The 19697-nt window shown below is 39.4% G+C and overlaps 1 long non-coding RNA gene across 1 annotated transcript in view; it reads left to right on the forward strand.

The window, feature by feature from the left end:
- The first annotated feature begins 8384 nt into the window (after positions 1-8384).
- LOC127697517 (uncharacterized) overlaps positions 8385-19697 on the forward strand; it is a 1170919-nt gene continuing 1159606 nt past the window's right edge. Inside the window, exon 1 of the long non-coding RNA XR_007980477.1 lies at positions 8385-8510. This is a non-coding gene — a long non-coding RNA (uncharacterized LOC127697517). The remainder of the gene's footprint in view (positions 8511-19697) is intronic.

The raw sequence follows: 19697 nt of genomic DNA on the forward strand, positions 1-19697 counted from the left end.
CTAAAGAGAACTGTACCAAAGTGGATCACTACTCACTGCAGAAGCCCTAATAAATATTGGATACTGATTTTTCCCACCTGATCCTGTCGCTAAAGCATTTTGCCTCATGCAGGCCTGGAATCAACAGTCTTTGGTAAGTCAAATGAAATCACTGAAATTGTGAGTGAAAGTAGACATTTATCCCTTTAAATTCTTTACATTGTGAATTTTTGTCATAGTAATGGGGCAAAACCCTAGATAGCATAAAAATGAATAAAGCATTATTTTCAATTTTTGGTAAATAATTTAGTGTATATGTTCTAGAGCAGACATAAAGTTATTAGAGGACAATTTTACCTGTCAATTCTACCCTTCTATCATGTGACATCCAGGTAGGTGTCTGGCTTGCAGAAAGTAACATTTCCTAGTGACCCATTTTGAAAGACTTTACTCATTGTTTTTATAAAAGTTGTTTTCTATTTCTCATTGACAGCCTATGATATGGGATGATATATTTAAATTACTATGTGACCATTGTATTAAATTAATTTAGAAGAAAAAGAATTCATTTCAGGCAATGCAAAAGATTACTTTGATATGAATATACTATAAATTTTCATTTGCCTGTTTTAATCTGTGTAGTTATTACTTAAATTGTAGGTTTATTTTCTATTAAGTTACCTCCTTCTGCATATATACAACTGGGTGAAGTAAGCATTTGCCTATAGACATAAAAATCAAGCATCAGATCACTGGGAACCTGGAGATACAAGAGTTCACCATCTGATTAACAAGCATTCTGGGATCAGAACTCTTGCCTTTATGATAGAGCAACAAGGCTTTACTCCTGTGCCATCTTTATAGCTTTTAATTTTATAAAGGTATTACTTAAATATGTATTGTGTGACATTCTCCAGATGAGAAATCACTTATTTGAGTATATGATGAGAGATAAAACATTCTGAATAATTATGAAAAATATTGTGTCTTCAAGAGAGCAGACTCTCTAGCATTAACCACTCTTTGAAAGTACTTCTTTGACCATTTTTACTTCACTTTTCAGTGCAGAATTACTAAAATTATATACTCTGTAACTAGCATCTTCAATAAATTGGTTGTTTTTTTTTTAATTTTAAGTAATTTTTTTAATTGCTTTTTTTTAAGTTTTTTTTATTCGATATAATTTATTTACATTTCAAATGATTTCCCCTTTTCTAGCCCCCCCCCTCTCCGAAAGTCCCGTAAGCCCCCTTCTCTTCCCCTGTCCTCCCATCCACCCCTTCCCACTTCCCCGTTCTGGTTTTGCTGAATACTGTTTCACTGAGTCTTTCCAGAACCAGGGGCCACTCCTCCTTTCTTCTTGTACCTCATTTGATGAGTGGATTATGTTTTGGGTATTCCAGTTTTCTAGGTTAATATCCACTTATTAGTGAGTGCATACCATGATTCACCTTTTGAGTCTGGGTTACCTCACTGAGTATGATATTCTCTAGCTCCATCCATTTGCCTAAGAATTTCATGAATTCATTGTTTCTAATGGCTGAATAGTACTCCATTGTGTAGATATACCACATTTTTTGCATCCACTCTTCTGTTGAGGGATACCTGGGTTCTTTCCAGCATCTGGCAATTATAAATAGGGCTGCTATGAACATAGTAGAACATGTATCCTTATTACATGGTGGGGAGTCTTCTGGGTATATGCCCAGGAGTGGTATAGCAGGATCTTCTGGAAGTGAGGTGCCCAGTTTTCGGAGGAACCGCCAGACTGATTTCCAGAGTGGTTGTACCAATTTGCAACCCCACTAGCAGTGGAGGAGTGTTTCATCTGGAACAACAAAAAACCCAGGATAGCTAAAACTATTCTCAGCAACAAAAGAAAATCTGGGGGAATCAGTATCCCTGACCTCAAGCAATACTACAGAGCAATAGTCTTAAAAACTGCATGGTATTGGTACAGTGACAGACAGGAGGATCAATGGAACAGGATTGAAGATCCAGAAATGAACCCACACACTTATGGCCACTTGATCCTCGACAAAGAGGCTGAAAACATCCAATGGAAAAAAGATAGCCTTTTCAACAAATGGTGCTGGTTCAACTGGAGGTCAGCATGCAGAAGAATGCGAATTGATCCATCCTTGTCTCCTTGTACTAAGCTCAAATCCAAATGGATCAAGGACCTCCACATAAAGCCAGACACTCTGAAGCTAATAGAAAAGAAACTGGGGAAGACCCTTGAGGACATCGGTACAGGGAGAAAGTTTCTGAACAGAACACCAATAGCGTATGCTCTAAGAGCAAGAATTGACAAATGGGACCTCATAAGGTTACAGAGTTTCTGTAAGGCAAAGGACACCATCAAGAGGACAGATCGGCAACCAACAAATTGGGAAAAGATCTTCACCAATCCTACATCAGATAGAGGGCTAATATCCAATATATATAAAGAACTCAAGAAGTTAGACTCCAGAAAACCGAACAACCCTATTAAAAAATGGGGTACAGAGTTAAACAAAGAATTCTCACCTGAAGAACTTCGGATGGCGGAGAAGCATCTTAAAAAATGCTCCACTTCATTAGTCATTAGGGAAATGCAAATCAAAACAACCCTAAGATTTCATCTTACACCAGTCAGAATGGCTAAGATTAAAAATTCAGGAGACAGCAGGTGTTGGAGAGGGTGTGGAGAAAGAGGAACACTCCTCCACTGCTGGTGGGGTTGCAAATTGGTACAACCACTCTGGAAAGCAGTCTGGCGGTTCCTCCGAAAACTGGGCACCTCACTTCCAGAAGATCCTGCTATACCACTCCTGGGCATATACCCAGAGGATTCCCCACCATGTAATAAGGATACATGCTCTACTATGTTCATAGCAGCCCTATTTATAATTGCCAGATGCTGGAAAGAACCCAGGTATCCCTCAACAGAAGAGTGGATACAAAAAATGTGGTATATCTACACAATGGAGTACTATTCAGCCATTAGAAACAATGAATTCATGAAATTCTTAGGCAAATGGATGGAGCTAGAGAACATCATACTAAGTGAGGTAACCCAGACTCAAAAGGTGAATCATGGTATGCACTCACTAATAAGTGGTTATTAACCTAGAAAACTGGAATACCCAAAACATAATCCACACATCAAATGAGATACAAGAAGAAAGCAGGAGTGGTCCCTGGTTCTGGAAAGACTCAGTGAAACAGTATTTGGCAAAACCAGAACGGGGAACTGGGAAGGGGTGGGAGGGAGGACAGGGGAAGAGAAGGGGGCTTACGGGACTTTCGGGGAGTGGGGGGGGGCTAGAAAAGGGGAAATCATTTGAAATGTAAATAAATTATATCAAATAAAAAAAAAAGACAAAAAAAAAAATTCAGGAGACAGCAGGTGTTGGAGAGGGTGTGGATTTTAAGTAATTTTTATGAAGTCCCTTGAATTGACATTCTCTGAAGCCAGCTTGTAATTGACTCCTCATTCAAGGAGAAAATCCTCTTCTATGTCCCCACTGATATAATTTATAAAAAAGACTTCATAGTCTTTTTTTTTATAATTCTTTATTTTCTATATTCTATGCTTGCATTCCAAATGATTTTTCCTTTCCCGGTTCCCCCCTCCCCATATGTTCCCTAAGCCCTCTTCCCTCTGCCCATTCTCCTATCAACGCCCTCCTACTTCTCTGTCCTACTCCCCTACAATACTGGAACAAGCCTTTTCAGGATCAGGGACCTCTCCTTCCTTCCTTCTTGGGAATCATTTGATGTGTGAATTGGGTCTTGGGTATTCAGAGTTTCTGAGTTAATATCCACTTATCAGTGACTATATTCCATGTGTGTTCTTTTGTGATTGGTTACCTCACTTAGGATGATATTTTCCAGATCAAACCATTTGCCTAAGAATTTCATCAATTCAGTGTTTTTAATTGTGGAGTAGTATTCCATTGTGTAAATATACCACATTTTCTGTATCCATTCCTCCATTGAGGGACATCTGGGTTCTTTCCAGCTTCTGGCTATTATAAATAGGGCTGCTATGAACATAGTGGAGCATGTGTCCTTATTGCATTCCAGGGAATCCTCTGGGTATATACCCAGGAGTGGTATAGCAAGGTCCTCCGGAAGTGTTATGCTCAGTTTCCCCAGGAACAGCCAGACTGATTTCCAGAGTGGTTGTACCAAATTGCATTCCCACCAACAGTGGAGGAGTGCTCCTCTTTCTCCACATCCTCGCCAACACCTACTGTCTCCTGAGATTCTAATCTTAGCCATTCTAAGTGGTGTAAGGTGAAATCTCAGGGTTGTTTTGAGTTGCATTTCCCTAATGACTAATGATGTTGTATATTTTTTAAGGTGATTCTCAGCCATTCGAAGTTCTTCAGGTGAAAATTCTTTGTTTAGCTCTGTACCCCATTTTTAATAGGGTTATTTGGCTCTCTGGCGTCTAACATCTTTAGTTCTTTGTATATATTAGATATTAGCCCTCTGTCGGATGTAGGGTTGGTGAAAATCCTTTCCCAATTTGTTGGTTGCCATTTTGTTCACTTTAGAATGTCCTTTGGCTTACACAAACTTTGTAATTTTATAAGGTCTCATTTGTCAATTCTTGATCTTAGAGCATAAGCTATTGATGTTCAGGAACTTTTCCCCTGTGCCCATGTCCTCAAGGGTCTTCCCCAGTTTCTTTTCTATTAGTTTCAGTGTGTCTGGTTTTATGTGGAGGTCCTTGATCCACTTGGAGTTGAGCTTAGTACAAGGAGATAAGAATGGATGAATTCGCATTCTTCTGCAAGCTGACCTCCAGTTGAGCCAGCACCATTTGTTGAAAAGGCTATCTTTTTTCCACTGGATGTTTTCAGTTCCTTTATCAAGTGACCATAGGCGTGTGGGCTCATTTCTGGGTCTTCAGTCCTATTCCATTGATCTACGTGCCTGTCACTGTACCAATACCATTCAGTTTTTAACACTATTGCTCTGTAGTACTGCTTGAGTTCCAGTATTATTACTTATCAGTTTCACAATTTAAATACTAGATAATTCAATATAGTTTCTTAAACCTAAAAAAATTAGAGATGATATTTAAGAAGTGCATTTTTGTTAAAGAATAAATATTTATTGTGGCACACTTTGTAGCGGTTTATTTATCTCACTAAAAACTCTCACTGCATAGAGGAACATCAAATTTAAACAGTATCAGCCAGGATCTCTAGCCCTATCATGCACAGTATATTCTGTCATATTATCTTAACCATTTTCCTCATTCATGCAAGATAGCAATTAACTACAGTCCCATACATGGACACAGACAAAGATATGAGAGATTTAAATTATATCATAAATCTAATGTCTCCATTTTGAAGTGAAATGTGTAACTATTGGTCTAACTCTAAGAGAACATAAAAATAATATGTAATTTTTATGATTATTAGATTCTCTGAACTGACATGTCAGAAAGTAAATTCTCAGGAGCAGAGAGTAAAATTTCATACAGTAAAGAAATTATGACTGAATTTAAAGTCCTTCAATTTTAACTTTTAAAATGCTCTAAGATTTTAGATACAGTACTTTATTTTTTAAGATGGTGTGAGAGATTTAATCTTAGGTTACGTTTAAATACTCATTCATTTTATTTATTGAGCTATGTTAGAATTTCAGATTTAATTTTGAATAGTATGTATCCTGAAGTTGCATTTGAGAAGATATGATAAAATACAAAGATAATGGTATTTAAAATACACAAAGATTTGAGCTGTGCCTGAAATGCTAAGGTGCTAAGGGCAGTACATATTGGTTGCTTATCTGAAGATCTGAAATTTGAACTACAGACAAATCTCAAACCTTGTATATACAAGCAAAAGTTCAAAATACTACTGTCGGCTTCATTTCAAGAGTTTAAGATAAAATGCACAGCACATACTCTTAAAATAATCTATAAAGTTTTCTTCCTAGTATGTGTACAAAACAGATTTGAAACATAAGTAAATTGATGTCTCGCCTTTGGTCCCATCCCTAACACATCTCATTATTTTTATGCAAATATTTCCAAACTGACAACACATGCCAAATTAGAAACACTTCTTGTCCCAGCTTATCGGAGATTTTCAATTGAGCTTTCATTTCATGTTTGTTCAAAAACCAGTGCCATTTTTCGTTCTTGTTCAAATTACAGTTTGCTATTCATCCACAGACATTTTTGAATCTTATTTTATTCTTTGATTTCCTGCTTTACAAGATATTTCTTGCCTCTTTTTTCAGAAGAAGAGATTGCCACAATTTACAAGTCGCTGCTGCTGCTTCTGAAACTGAACTTGCTGTGCAGAACATTGGCTTCAATTTAATTACTGTTTATGCACTTGTTTTTCTCGAGTATGTTTCAGAGTGAAATAAAATGGTTCATATTTATTCACTCATTTTATATCTGTCTGACAAGTTTGCTGTATTCATTTCTAAATGCCATCTATATATGCTTACCTAAAAAAACAAGGTACAAATTGAAATAGATAAGACTTTTAGTATTTACTTGACCAAACACTGTCCATTGATGCTGTATAGGAGATGCTGGCAAGGATGTGGAGAAAGAGCAACACTCTTACATTGGTGGTGGGAATGCAAGCTGATTAAACTACTTCGAGCTAGGCAGTTGTGGTGCATGCCTCTAATTCCAGCACTTGGGAGGAAGAGGCAGGTTGATTTCTGAGTTTGAGGGCATCCTGGTACAGAATGAGTTCCAGGAAAGCCAGGGCTATACAGAGAAATCCTGTCTTAAAAAAAATAAGAACAAACAAACAGACAGACAAACAAGAGAACAAGAGAAGAGACCAAGAAAAGCTGGGCAGTGGTGTACGCCTTTGATCCCAGCACTTGGGAGGCAGAGGCAGGCAGGTTTCTGAGTTCAAGGCCAGCCTGGTCTACAGAGTTAGTTGTAGGACTGCCAGGGCTACACAGAGAAACCCTGTCTCAAAAAACCAAAATAATAATAATAATAATAATAATAATAATAAATATAAAATAAAATAAAAATAAAAATTAATAAATAAAATAAAATAAAGACTACTCTGGAACACAGTCTGGAGGATTTTCAGAAAATTGGAAATAGTTCTACCTGAAGACCCAGCTATATCACTCCTGGGGGGGGGGTACACTCAAAAACTGTTCTAACATATACATACCACAATATATAACAAAGACATATGCTCCCATATTTTCTTTAATTTTTTTATTCGATATAATTTATTTTCATTTCAAATGATTTCCCTTTTCTAGCCCTCCACTCCCTGAAAGTCCCGTAAGCCCCCTTCTCTCCCCCTGTCCTCCCTCCCACCCCTTCCCACTTCCCCGTTCTGGTTTTGCTGAATACTGTTTCACTGAGTCTTTCCAGAACAAGGGGCCACTCCTCCTTTCTTCTTGTACCTCATTTGATATGTGGATTATGTTTTGGGTATTCCAGTTTTCTAGGTTAATATCCACTTATTAGTGAGTGCATACCATGATTCACCTTTTGAGTCTGGGTTACCTCAATTAGTATGATATTCTCTAGCTCCATCCATTTGCCTAAGAATTTCATGAATTCATTGTTTCTAATGGCTGAATAGTACTCCATTGTGTAGATATACCACATTTTTTGCATCCACTCTTCTGTTGAGGGATACCTGGGTTCTTTTCAGCATCTGGCAATTATAAATAGGGCTGCTATGAACATAGTAGAGCATGTATCCTTATTACATGGTGGGGAGTCTTCTGGGTATATGCCCAGGAGTGGTATAGCAGGATCTTCTGGAAGTGAGGTGCCCAGTTTTCGGAGGAACCGCCAGACTGCTTTCCAGAGTGGTTGTACCAATTTGCAACCGCACTAGCAGTGAGGAGTGTTCCTCTTTCTCCACACCCTCTCCAGCACCTGCTGTCTCCTGAATTTTTAATCTTAGCCATTCTGACTGGTGTAAGATGAAATCTTAGGGTTGTTTTGATTTGCATTTCCCTAATGACTAATGAAGTTGAGCATTTTTTAAGATGCTTCTCCGCCATCCGAAGTTCTTCAGGAGAGAATTCTTTGTTTAACTCTCTACCCCATTTTTTAAGAGGGTTGTTTGGTTTTCTGGAGTCTAACTTCTTGAGTTCTTTATATATATATTGGATATTAGCCCTCTATCTGATGTAGGATTGGTGAAGATCTTTTCCCAATTTGTTGGTTGCCGATTTGTCCTCTTGATGGTGTCCTTTGCCTTACAGAAACTTTGTAATTTTATGAGGTCCCATTTGTCAATTCTTGCTCTTAGAGCATACGCTATTGGTGTTCTGTTCATAAACTTTCTCCCTGTACCGATGTCCTCAAGGGTCTTCCCCAGTTTCTTTTCTATTAGCTTCAGAGTGTCTGGCTTTATGTGGAGGTCCTTGATCCATTTGCATTTGAGCTTAGTACAAGGAGACAAGGATGGATCAATTCGCATTCTTCTGCATGCTGACCTCCAGTTGAACCAGCACCATTTGTTGAAAAGGCTATCTTTTTTCCATTGAATGTTTTCAGCCTCTTTGTCGAGGTTCAAGTGGCCATAGGTGTGTGGGTTCATTTCTGGATCTTCAATCCTGTTCCATTGATCCTCCTGCCTGTCACTGTACCAATACCATGCAGTTTTTAACACTATTGCTCTGTAGTATTGCTTGAGGCCAGGGATACTGATTCCCCCAGATTTTCTTTTGTTGCTGAGAATAGTTTTAGCTATCCTGGATTTTTTGTTGTTCCAGATGAATTTGATAATTGCTCTTTCTAACTCTGTGAAGAATTGAGTTGGGATTTTGATGGGTATTGCATTGAATCTGTATAGTGCTTTAGGCAAAGTGGCCATTTTAACTATATTGATTCTACCGATCCATGAGCATGGGAGGTTTTTCCATTTTTTGAGATCTTCTTCCATTTCCTTCTTCAGAGTCTTGAAGTTCTTGTCATACAGATCTTTCACATGTTTGGTAAGAGTCACCCCAAGATACTTTATACTGTTTGTGGCTATTGTGAAGGGGGTCATTTCCCTAATTTCTTTCTCAGCCTACTTATCCTTTGAGTATAGGAAGGCCACTGATTTGCTTGAGTTGATTTTATAACCTGCCACTTTGCTGAAGTTGTTTATCAGCTGTAGGAGCTCTCTAGTGGAGTTCTTTGGGTCACTTAGGTAGACGATCATGTCGTCTGCAAATAATGATAGTTTGACTTCTTCCTTTCCAATTTGTATCCCTTTGACCTCCTTATGTTGTCGAATTGCCCGAGCTAGTACCTCAAGTACAATATTGAAAAGATAAGGAGAAAGGGGGCAGCCTTGTCTGGTCCCTGATTTCAGTGGGATTGCTTCAAGTTTCTCTCCACTTAGTTTGATGCTGGCTACCGGTTTGCTGTATATTGCTTTTACTATGTTTAGGTATGGGCCTTGAATTCCTGTTCTCTCCAAGACTTTAAGCATGAAAGGATGCTGAATTTTGTCAAATGCTTTTTCAGCATCCAATGAAATGACCCTGTGGTTTTGTTCTTTGAGTTTGTTTATGTAGTGGATTGTATTGATGGATTTCCGTATATTGAACCAACCCTGCATTCCCGGGATAAAGCCTACTTGATCATGGTGGATGATCATTTTGATGTGTTCTTGGATTCGGTTGGCAAGAATTTCATTGAGTATTTTTGCATCGATGTTCATAAGGGAAATTGTTCTGAAGTTCTCTTTCTTTGTTGGATCTTTGTGTGGCTTTGGTATCAGCGTAATTGTGGCTTCGTAGAAGGAATTGGGTAGTGTTCCTTCTGTTTCTATTTTGTGGAATAGTTTGAAGAGTATTGGTGTTAACTCTTCTTTGAAGGTCTGGTAGAATTCTGCACTGAAGCAATCTGGTCCTGTGCTTTTTTTGGTTGGAAGACTTTCTATGACTCCTTCTATTTCTTTAGGCATTATGGGATTGTTTAGATGGTCTAGTTGGTCCTGATTTAATTTTGGTATTTGGTATCTGTCAAGGAAATTGTCCATTTCCTCCAGATTCTCCAGTTGTGTTGAGTACAGGCTCTTGTAGTAGGATCGGATGATTTTTTGGATTTCCTCAGTTTCCGTTGTTATATCTCCCTTTTCATTTCTAAGTTTGTTAATTTGGATACTTTCTCTGTGCCCTTTGGTCAGTCTGGCTAAGGGTTTATCTATCTTGTTGATTTTCTCAAAGAACCAGCTCCTGGTTTTGTTGATTTTTTTGTATGGTTCTCTTTGTTTCTACTTGATTGATTTCGGCCCTGAGTTTGATGATTTCCTGCCTTCTACTCCTCCTGGGCGAAATAGCTTCTTTTTGTTCTAGGGCTTTCAGGTGTGTCATTAAGCTGGTAATGTATGCTCTCTCCATTTTCTTTTTGGAGGCACTCAGGGCTATGAGTTTTCCTCTTAGCACTGCTTTCATTGTGTCCCATAGATTTGGGTATGTTGTGTTTTCATTTTCATTGTGTTCTAAATAGTCTTTAATTTCTTTCTTTATTTCTTCCTTGACCAAGGTATCATTGAGTAGAGTATTGTTCAGTTTCCACGTGTATGTGGGTTTTCTGTTGTTTCTGTTGCTATTGAAGACCACTTTTACTCCATAGTGATCAGATAGGAGGCATGGGATTAGTTCTGTCTTCTTATATTTGTTGAGGTCTGTCGTGTGACCAATTATATGGTCGATTTTGGAGAAGGTACCATGAGGTGCTGAGAAAAACGTATATTCTTTTGTTTTAGGATAGAATGTTCTATATATATCTGTTAAATCTAATTGGTCCAAAGCTTCAATTAGTTTCATTGTGTCCCTGTTTAGTTTCTGTTTTCCTGATCGGTCCATTGAGGAAAGTGCAGTGTTGAAGTAACCCACAATTATTGTGTTAGGTGCAATGTGTGCTTTTAGTTTTAATAAAGTTTCTTTTACGAAAGAGGGTGCCCTTGCATTTGGGGCATAGATGTTTAGGATTGAGAGTTCTTCTTTTTGTATTTTTCCTTTGACCAGCAAGAAGTGTCCCTCAGGGTCTCATTTGATGACTTTGGGTTGAAAGTCAATTTTATCTGATATTAAAATGGCTACTCCAGCTTGTTTCCTGAGACCATTTGCTTGTAAAATTGTCTTCCAGCCTTTTACTCTAAGGTAGTGTTTGTCTTTGACCCTGAGGTGTGTTTCCTGTAAGCAGCAAAATGTAGGGTCCTGTTTACGTATCCATTCAGTTAGTCTGTGTCTTTTTATTGGGGCATTAAGTCCATTGATGTTAAGAGATATTAAGGAATAGTGATTGTTACTTCCTGTCATTTTTGACATTATTTTTTAAATTTGATTGCTTAACTTCTTTTGGGTTTGATCAATGGTTACTATCTTGCTTTGTCCAGGGTAAAGTTTCCCTCCTTGTATTGGTGTTTTCCTCCTATTATCCTTTGTAGGGCTGGGTTTGTGGATAGATATTGGGTAAACTTGGTTTTGTCATGGAATATCTTAGTTTCTCCATCTATGGTGATTGAGAGTTTTGCTGGGTATAGTAGTTTTGGCTGGCATTTGTGTTCTCTTAGAGTCTGCATGAGATCTGCCCAGGATCTTCTAGCCTTCATAGTCTCAGGTGAAAAGTCTGCTTTGATTCTGATAGGTCTTCCTTTATATGTTATTTGGCCTTTTTCTCTTACTGCCTTTAATATTCTTTCTTCGTTTAGTACATTTGGTGTTTAATTATTATGTGACGGGGGTATTTCTGTTCTGGTCCAGTCTGTTTGGAGTTCTGTAGGCTTCTTGTATATTCATGGGCATCTCTCTCTTTAGGTTATGGAAGTTTTCTTCCATAATTTTATTGAATATTTGCTGGCCTTTTAAGTTGTAAATCTTCACTCTCATCTATGCCTATAATCCTTAGGTCTGGTCTTCTCATTGTGTCCTGGATTTCCTGGATATTTTGGGTTACAAGCTTTTTGCGTTTTGCATTTTCTTTAACTGTTGAGTCCATGGTTTCTATGGTATCTTCAGCATCTGAGATTCTTTCTTCTATCTCTTGTATTCTTTTGTTGATATTTGCATCTATGTCCCCTGATTTCTTCCCAAGGCTTTCTATCTCCAAAGTTGTCTCCCTTTGAGTTTTCTTAGTTGTTTCTACTTCTGATTTTAGATCCTGGATGGTCTTGCTTAGCTCCTTCACTTGGTTGTGTGTGCTTTCCTGTAATTCTTTAAGAGATTTTTGTGTTTCCTCTTTCATTACCTCAGTCTGTTGACCAAAGTTCTCCTGTATTTCTTTAAGTGTTTTTTGCGTTTCCTCCTTATTGGCTTTTGTATTCTCCTGGATTTCTTTCAATGATTTTTGTGTTTCCCTTGCAAGGGCTTCTAACTTTTGATCCATTTTCTCCTGAATTTCTTTAAGTATGTCCTTCATGTGTTCCTGTACCAGCATCATGACCAGTGATTTTAAATCCAAATCTTGTTTTACTGGTGTGATGGGGTATCCAGGACATGCTGGTAAAGGAGAATTGGGTTCAGACGTTGCCATATTGCCTTGATTTCTGTTAGTGACGTTCCTGCGTTTGCCTTTTGCCATCTAGGTCTCACTGGTGTTAGTTGGTGTTGTCAATGCTGGACTCACCAGTGCAAGCTGCCTCTTCTCAGGTGGCCTCTGGTGCACAGCTTACCTCCTGCACTGCCTGGAGACAGGGTGCTCTTGCCCAGGCTGTTCGGGTCCCGAAGCAGACACCTGGAGGCTCCTGCTCGGGCCCACTTGATTCAGCGGAGCACAACGACTTCTTCCTGCTGGCCGCCCGGAAGCCCCTCTTGCCTCTTGCAGGACCTGGAGATGTGGTGTTGCTGCCCAGGCTGATCTGGATCCGGAAGCAGAGAGATCTGAGGGCTCCTGCCAGAGGACTCAGGACTATAACCTAAGCTCTGTGCCACCAGAGCAAGCTGGGTGCTCTCCCAGACTGCCTCTGGGTGCATACCAGGTCTCCTGCACTTCCTGGAGTCCGAGTGCTGTGGCCCAGGCTGTTCATATCCCAAAGCAGACACCTGGAGGCTCCTGCGGTGGCCTGCTGGATTCACCAGAGCATACTGACTTCTCCCTGCTTGCCGCCTGGAAGCCCCTCTTGCCTCTTGCAGGACCTGGAGATGTGGTGTTGCTGCCCAGGCTGATCTGGATCCAGAAGCAAAGAGATCTAAGGCCTCCTGCCAGAGGCCTCAGGACTGGAACCTAAGCTCAGTGCCACCAGAGCAAGCTGGGTGCTCTCCCAGACTGCCTCTGGGTGCATACCAGGTCTCCTGCACTTCCTGGAGACCGAGTGCTGTGGCCCAGGCTGTTCAGATCCCAAAGCAGACACCTGGAGGCTCCTGCAGGGGCCCACTGGATTCACCAGAGCACACTGACTTCTCCCCGCTGGCTGCCCAGAAGCCCCTCTTGCCTCTTGCAGGACCTGGAGATGTGGTGTTGCTGCCCAGGCTGATCTGGATCCAGAAGCAGAGAGATCTGAGGGCTCCTGCCAGAGGCCTCAGGACTGCAACCTAAGCTCGGTGCCGCCCTGGAGCAAGCTAGGCGCTCTCCCAGACTGCCTGTGGGTGCATACCAGGTCTCTTGCACTTCCTGGAGACTGAGTGCTGTGGCCCAGGCTGTTCAGATCCCAAAGCAGACATCTGGAGTCTCCTGCAGGGGCCCGCTGAATTCGCCAGAGCACACTGACTTCTCCCCACTGGCCACCCGGAAACCCCTCTTGCCTCTTGCAGGACCTGGAGATGTGGTGTTGCCGCGCAGGCTGATCTGGATCCGGAAGCAGAGAGATCTGAGGGCTCCTGCCAGAGGCCTCAGGACTGGAACCTAAGCTCCGTGCCACCGGAGCCAGCTGAGAGCTCTCCCAGACTGCCTCTGTAATATGTTCTTAAAGCAGCAAACAATTGAAAGCAACTTTAGACAAAACAAATACTGAAAACAACATTTGGATATAACAAGTTAACATTTACTTGTAGTTTTGAATGTTATTTGGGTAAGTTGGGGGTTCATAATGCAACTTCTTTCCTTATGAACCTGGTAGCATTTTTGTTGTAGGAAACCATTCTTCATTTCTTTACCATACAATATCTTCTACACTGTTTAAAAAGTATAGACCAAAACACCATGCTGTGGAGAGGGAAAAGAGGCAGTCAAATCAGGCAAATGCAACATACAGATGACTGACCATAAACTACAGACAGATAGAAGACAGAAGGAGCAAAGTAGAGAATTCAAAATTGATTATCAGTATTGGTTTAGACTACTCCAAGCAGAAGTCTCTTTATCCCTCACTCCTCCCACATTACATCAATGCAGGGCTGACCTTCTGAAAGTGCAAGACTTTTAATTTCTAGCGAACTACTTCTTCTACTGCAATTCCACATCCTAAAGGTGCCATCAATTTCAGAAACAGCTCAGACCATGTGTTCAAATACATGAGCCAACGAGAAGAGTTCACATACAAACCACATTCTGCTTTTTAATCTCATGCACTTATAGGCAAAATGCATTTTTCAAAGGCATAACTATCATCATTCAAAGCTTCAAATACCCTTCTGAGATTCAAAGCAGTCTTTTAACTGTGATTACTACCTTCTACAATCACAAAATAAACATAAATAGCACCCCTTCTGCATATTGGAAGACACAGTAAACAGTGCCATTCCCAAGGGAAAGAATAGAAGTGCAATAGTAAAGATTGGATCAAAACAAGACCAAAATCCATCCTGGTAAATATCAAGCTGAAATGACTAACATAACATTGTCTTTTCCTCATTCTATATTTGTATCCATCTAGATAGTTAGTTCTTTGCTTGCCAGCCACCCCCTCCCACTGCCCTCAGTAGTTACATCTGCCTTGACTTTTGGGACTGTTCATGACCCTGATCATGGCCCAGATGTATTAACCAAAATAATTACTGTTTGTGTAAGCTAAAATTTATCTAAATGAAACACAAATAAAGATATGGCATGTGGTGCTTAAAAAATACTGCAAAGCTTTGCAAAGAGACAGATGTTCTAAATATACTCCAACACCTCTGCCAGCCCACTCAAACATTGTTGTAATTGTGATTTTTGTTTTAAAAAACACTGCACCTCTTATATTTTTGCACCAAGAGACCTTGATATCTGAACCTGATCTTGTTCACAGCAAATAATGGACACACACATTTCTTTTCTTTTCTTTTTATTTTTTTTGGGGGGTAGGGGAGGTTCAAGACAGGGTTTCTCTGTGTGGCCCTGGCTGTCCTGGAACTTACTCTGTAGACCAGGCTGACCTCAAAATCGAGTTCTGCCTGCCTCTGCATCCCAAGTGCTGGCATTTATTTTCTTAATTGGTATGCTTAGAATCTTATTTCAAAATATTTTACCTCCATGTCTGATATATTTAAGACTCATGTTGTGATTGGATAGCATGAACACTAAATACTCTAGCCCCCCCTAGTTCTGACTTTTTCAACAAACACAGCACTTCTCTTGGTATATCTCATAACTCATGTCCACATGGTACACGTCTCCTCAAACTGGCATCTCTATCATCCAGGCTTAATTGCACCTTAAACTTCACCTTCACAGCCACATACAGTATCTTCTCAGGGCTTCCCTTCACAGATGGTCATCTTGCCACATATTACCCAGCAATGCTAATTCTTGACACAGTACTCCCTGACTCCCTCTGTCTTGCATCTTTTATGCCCAGTATGGTGTGATGGCACTGCCCAGTATTGCTGCTAGCATGAGATGCAACCTAGCCCAAGTGGATCATAGCTAGATGGCCTTGATATGTTGAGCCTGTAGTCATACTTCTGCTAATAGTCATGTTCATGCATAGGGCATTCTCAGTTGAGATTCTCCTTTCAAATAATTTTTCCTATTACAAAATGAAAGCTACGTATTGGTGGCATCTTTTGTATCATTTCATAAAACAGTTTTTTTAAATGATGTTAATCTGTTTAAAAATTACTGTAGCTTTTAGCACATCTTTTGTGACTCCTTGAATTCCCGTGTGCTTTTTCGTACCTGGACAATTTTTATATCTTTTGCTCTACTTTTTGTTTTCTCTCTCTGTGAAAGGATAGAAAATCTAATTGGTCCAAAGCTTCAATTAGTTTCACTGTGTCCCTGTTTAGTTTCTGTTTTCTTGTTGGGTCCATTGAGGAGAGTGGAGTGTTGAAGTCACCCACAATTATTGTGTTAGGTGAAATGTGTGCTTTGAACTTTAGTAAAGTTTCTTTTATGAATGAGGGTGTCCTTGCATTTGGAGCATAGATGTTCAGAATTGGAGTTCTTCTTGGATTTTTCCTCTGACCAGTAAGAAGTGCCCTTCTGTGTCTCTTATGATGACTTTAGGTTGAAAGTCAATTTTATCTGATATTCGAATGGCTACTCCGGCTTGTTTTCTGAGATCATTTGCTTGTAAAATTGTCTTCCAGCTTTTTACTCTAAGGTAGTTTTTATCTTTGACACTGAGGTGTGTTTCATGTATGCAGAATTTAGGGTCCTGTTTACATATCCAGTCTGTGAGTCTATGTATTTTTATTGGAAAATTGAGTCCATTAATGTTAAGAGATATTAAGGTATAGTGATTATTACTTCCTGTTATTTTCTATGTTATTTTTATGTTTGAGTGGTTGTCTTCTTTTGGGTTTGATGAAAGAAGGTTACTATCTTGCTTTTTCTAGGGCGTAGTTTTCCTCCTTGTATTGGCATTTTCCACCTATTATCCTTTGTAGGGCTGGATTTGTGGAAAGATATTGTGTAAATTTGGTTTTATCATGGAATATCTTGGTTTCTCCACCTATGGTGAATGAGAGTTTTGCTGGGTATAGTAGTCTTGGATGGCATTTGTGTTCTCTTAGAGTGTCTAGGAGATCTTCCCAGGATCTTCTAGCTTTCATGGACTCTGGTGAAAAGTCTGGTGCAATTCTGATAGGTCTTCATTTATATGTTACTTGGCCTTTTTCTCTTACTGCTTTTAATATTCTTTTTTTGCTTAGTACATTTGGGGTTTTGATTATCATGTGATAGGAGGTATTTCTGTTCTGGTCCAGTCTGTTTGGAGTTCTGTAGGCTTCTTGTATGTTCATGGGCATCTCTCTCTTTAGGTTAGGGAAGTTCTTTCCGTAATTTTTTTGAAGATATTTGCTGGCCCTTTCTGTTGTAAATCTTCACTCTAATCTGTACCTATAATTCTTAGCTTTGGTCTTCTCATTGTGTCATGGATTTCCTGGATGTTTTGGGTTACAAGAAGTTTGCATTTTGCATTTTCCTTGACTGTTGAGTCAATGTTTTTCTATGTTATCTTCAGCACCAGAGGTTCTTCCTTCTACCTCTTGTATTCTGTTGTTAATGCTAGCATCTATGATCCTGATTTCTTCCCAAGATTTTCTATCTCCAAAGTTGTCTCCCTTTGTGATTTCTTAGTTGTTTGTACTTCTGTTTTTAGATCCTGGATGATTTTGCTCAGTTCCTTTATTTGTTTGTTTGTGTTTTCCTGTAATTCTTTAAGAGATTTTTGTGTTTCCTCTTTCATGACTTCTGCCTGTTGACCAAAATTCTCCTGTATTTCTTTAAGTGATTTTTGCGTTTCCTCTTTATTGGCTTCTATCTGTTGACCCATATTCTCCTGAATTTCTTTTAGTGATTTTTTTTTGTGTTTCCTTTGTAAGGGCTTCTACCTTTTGATTCATGTTCTCCTGTATTACTTTAAGAGATTTATTAATGTCCTTGTAATTTTCTATTAGCATCAGGAGATGTGATTTTAAATCCAAATCTTGTTTTTCTGGTGTGTTGGCATATCCAGGACTAGCTGTTGTCAGAGAATTGGGTTCAGATACTGCCATGTTGCCTTCATTTCTGTTAGTAACATTCTTAAGTTTGCCTTTTGTTGTCTGGCTATCTCTGGCATTAGTTGGTCCTGTTGTTACTAGCTGGTGCTTGGACCTCCTGTGAGCCTGTAAGGCTATTTCTGTACCTCTGGATGACAGGATTTCCCCTGGCACAGATTGCTAATGGGCTGCCCTACTCTTGGGTGCTGTTGGAGCCCTGGTGTGCCTTGCCCCAAGCAATGTTATACTCAGGTTGTCTCTGTACCTGTTGTTAGCTATCTGGTCTGTTCGGGGGCAAAGGTGGTGGAGGCTGCGGGGACCCCTTCCAAGTGCTGATCTCTCTGCAGGACAACATCCCACGATGGGTTGACACACAGATGACCTGCAGAGCTGCCCAGGCCTTAGGCGCAGGCAGAAGCCTGGAGGTCTGTGTCTTGAGCAATGTTAAACTCAGGATATCTCTATGTACCTGTTATTGTCTGTCTGATCCATTCCAGAACAAAGATGGTGGTTGGTGTTCTGGTTTTTAAGATCTTTCTACTTTGCCTTCCTCAGGGATACTTTAGCCTCAACAGGAGGTATTTGTTGGAGAATACCTGTTTAAGACTGAATGTTTCAAAACTTCATATATCTATATATTGTCTATGTATGGATTCTATGATTTGGTTCTATCTGTTATAGGAAAAAGCTTCTTTGAGGATCTCTGAGCAACAAATTGATTTGAGACTACAGCAACTGTCATTAGGAGTTATTTTCTTGCTCAATTTTTATTATTTTATTGATTTAACTTTAGAAAAGCAGTTTTTACCCTGGGTGTTTTAACTATTGAGTCTCAGGTTCTGAGTTACCCAAGGGCTGTCAGGTATAGGTTCCATCTTGTAGGGTAGACCTTACATCAAATCAGATACTGATTGGTTATTTTCAAGGCCTCTGTTCTACCATTGCACTAGCATGTCTCATAGACAGGACACCTGTGCGAATCAAGGGGATTGGTATTTACATGTATCCTTTGTTATTCATGCTATTATGTAGAGTACCTTGCTTTACCAAAGATGCTAGTAACTAGTAATAAAAAGTCTATGTAGAGACAGTTCTAATTTTCCTCATTCAGTGATTTGTTTCAGCAAACAAATAGAGCATTGCTGTCAGGTTGTGGGAACAGCCTTGGTTGTTTGGATTCAGCCAACAACACAATTAGATGTAATCCATTCACAGTGTCGGGAGCTTCATTTGGCAGCAGAATATGACTTCCAGGTTGGGAATAATGGGTTGCCTCATTATTTGGCAATTTTATTTAGATCGCTCTCATATATATATATATATATATATATATATATATATATATATATATATTTAAGTTGCTTCTAATGTATTATGTTTTTATACTTCACTTCAAATGTCCCAAATTCCAGCTGTTTCTCTTTACTTTTTTCCTTCCCCTACTTGATCCTCCTGTTCCTGTATCCCCCAACTCCTGGACATCCAAATCTATCAATGGTAGTTTTGGTTCCTAGGAAGATCATCATCCCCTTTCCATTTTTCTAGACCTAATCTCTGTGTTTTTATGGATTTTAGCCTGCTTATCCTTAACTAAATGCTATTATCCACATATAAGTGAACCCATACCATATTTATTTTTGTAAGTCTATCCATTTACTTATGAATGCCATTTTATTAATGACTAAGTTATATTACCTTGTATAATATATCACATTTTAACTAACCATTCATCTGTTGAGGATCACTCAGGTGTTTCCAATAAAATGATATTATGAATAGATTAGCAATGAACATGGTTGAACAAGTGTATCTGTGGTAAGATGAAGTGTCCCTCAGGTATATAATTCCAATCATATGAACCACCACAGTGATTTCCATGAACACTGTAGATGTGTTTACTTTTACTATGATAGGCA

Source organism: Apodemus sylvaticus, chromosome 12 (genome assembly GCF_947179515.1).
Source record: "Apodemus sylvaticus chromosome 12, mApoSyl1.1, whole genome shotgun sequence".
NCBI classification, from domain to species: domain Eukaryota; kingdom Metazoa; phylum Chordata; class Mammalia; order Rodentia; family Muridae; genus Apodemus; species Apodemus sylvaticus.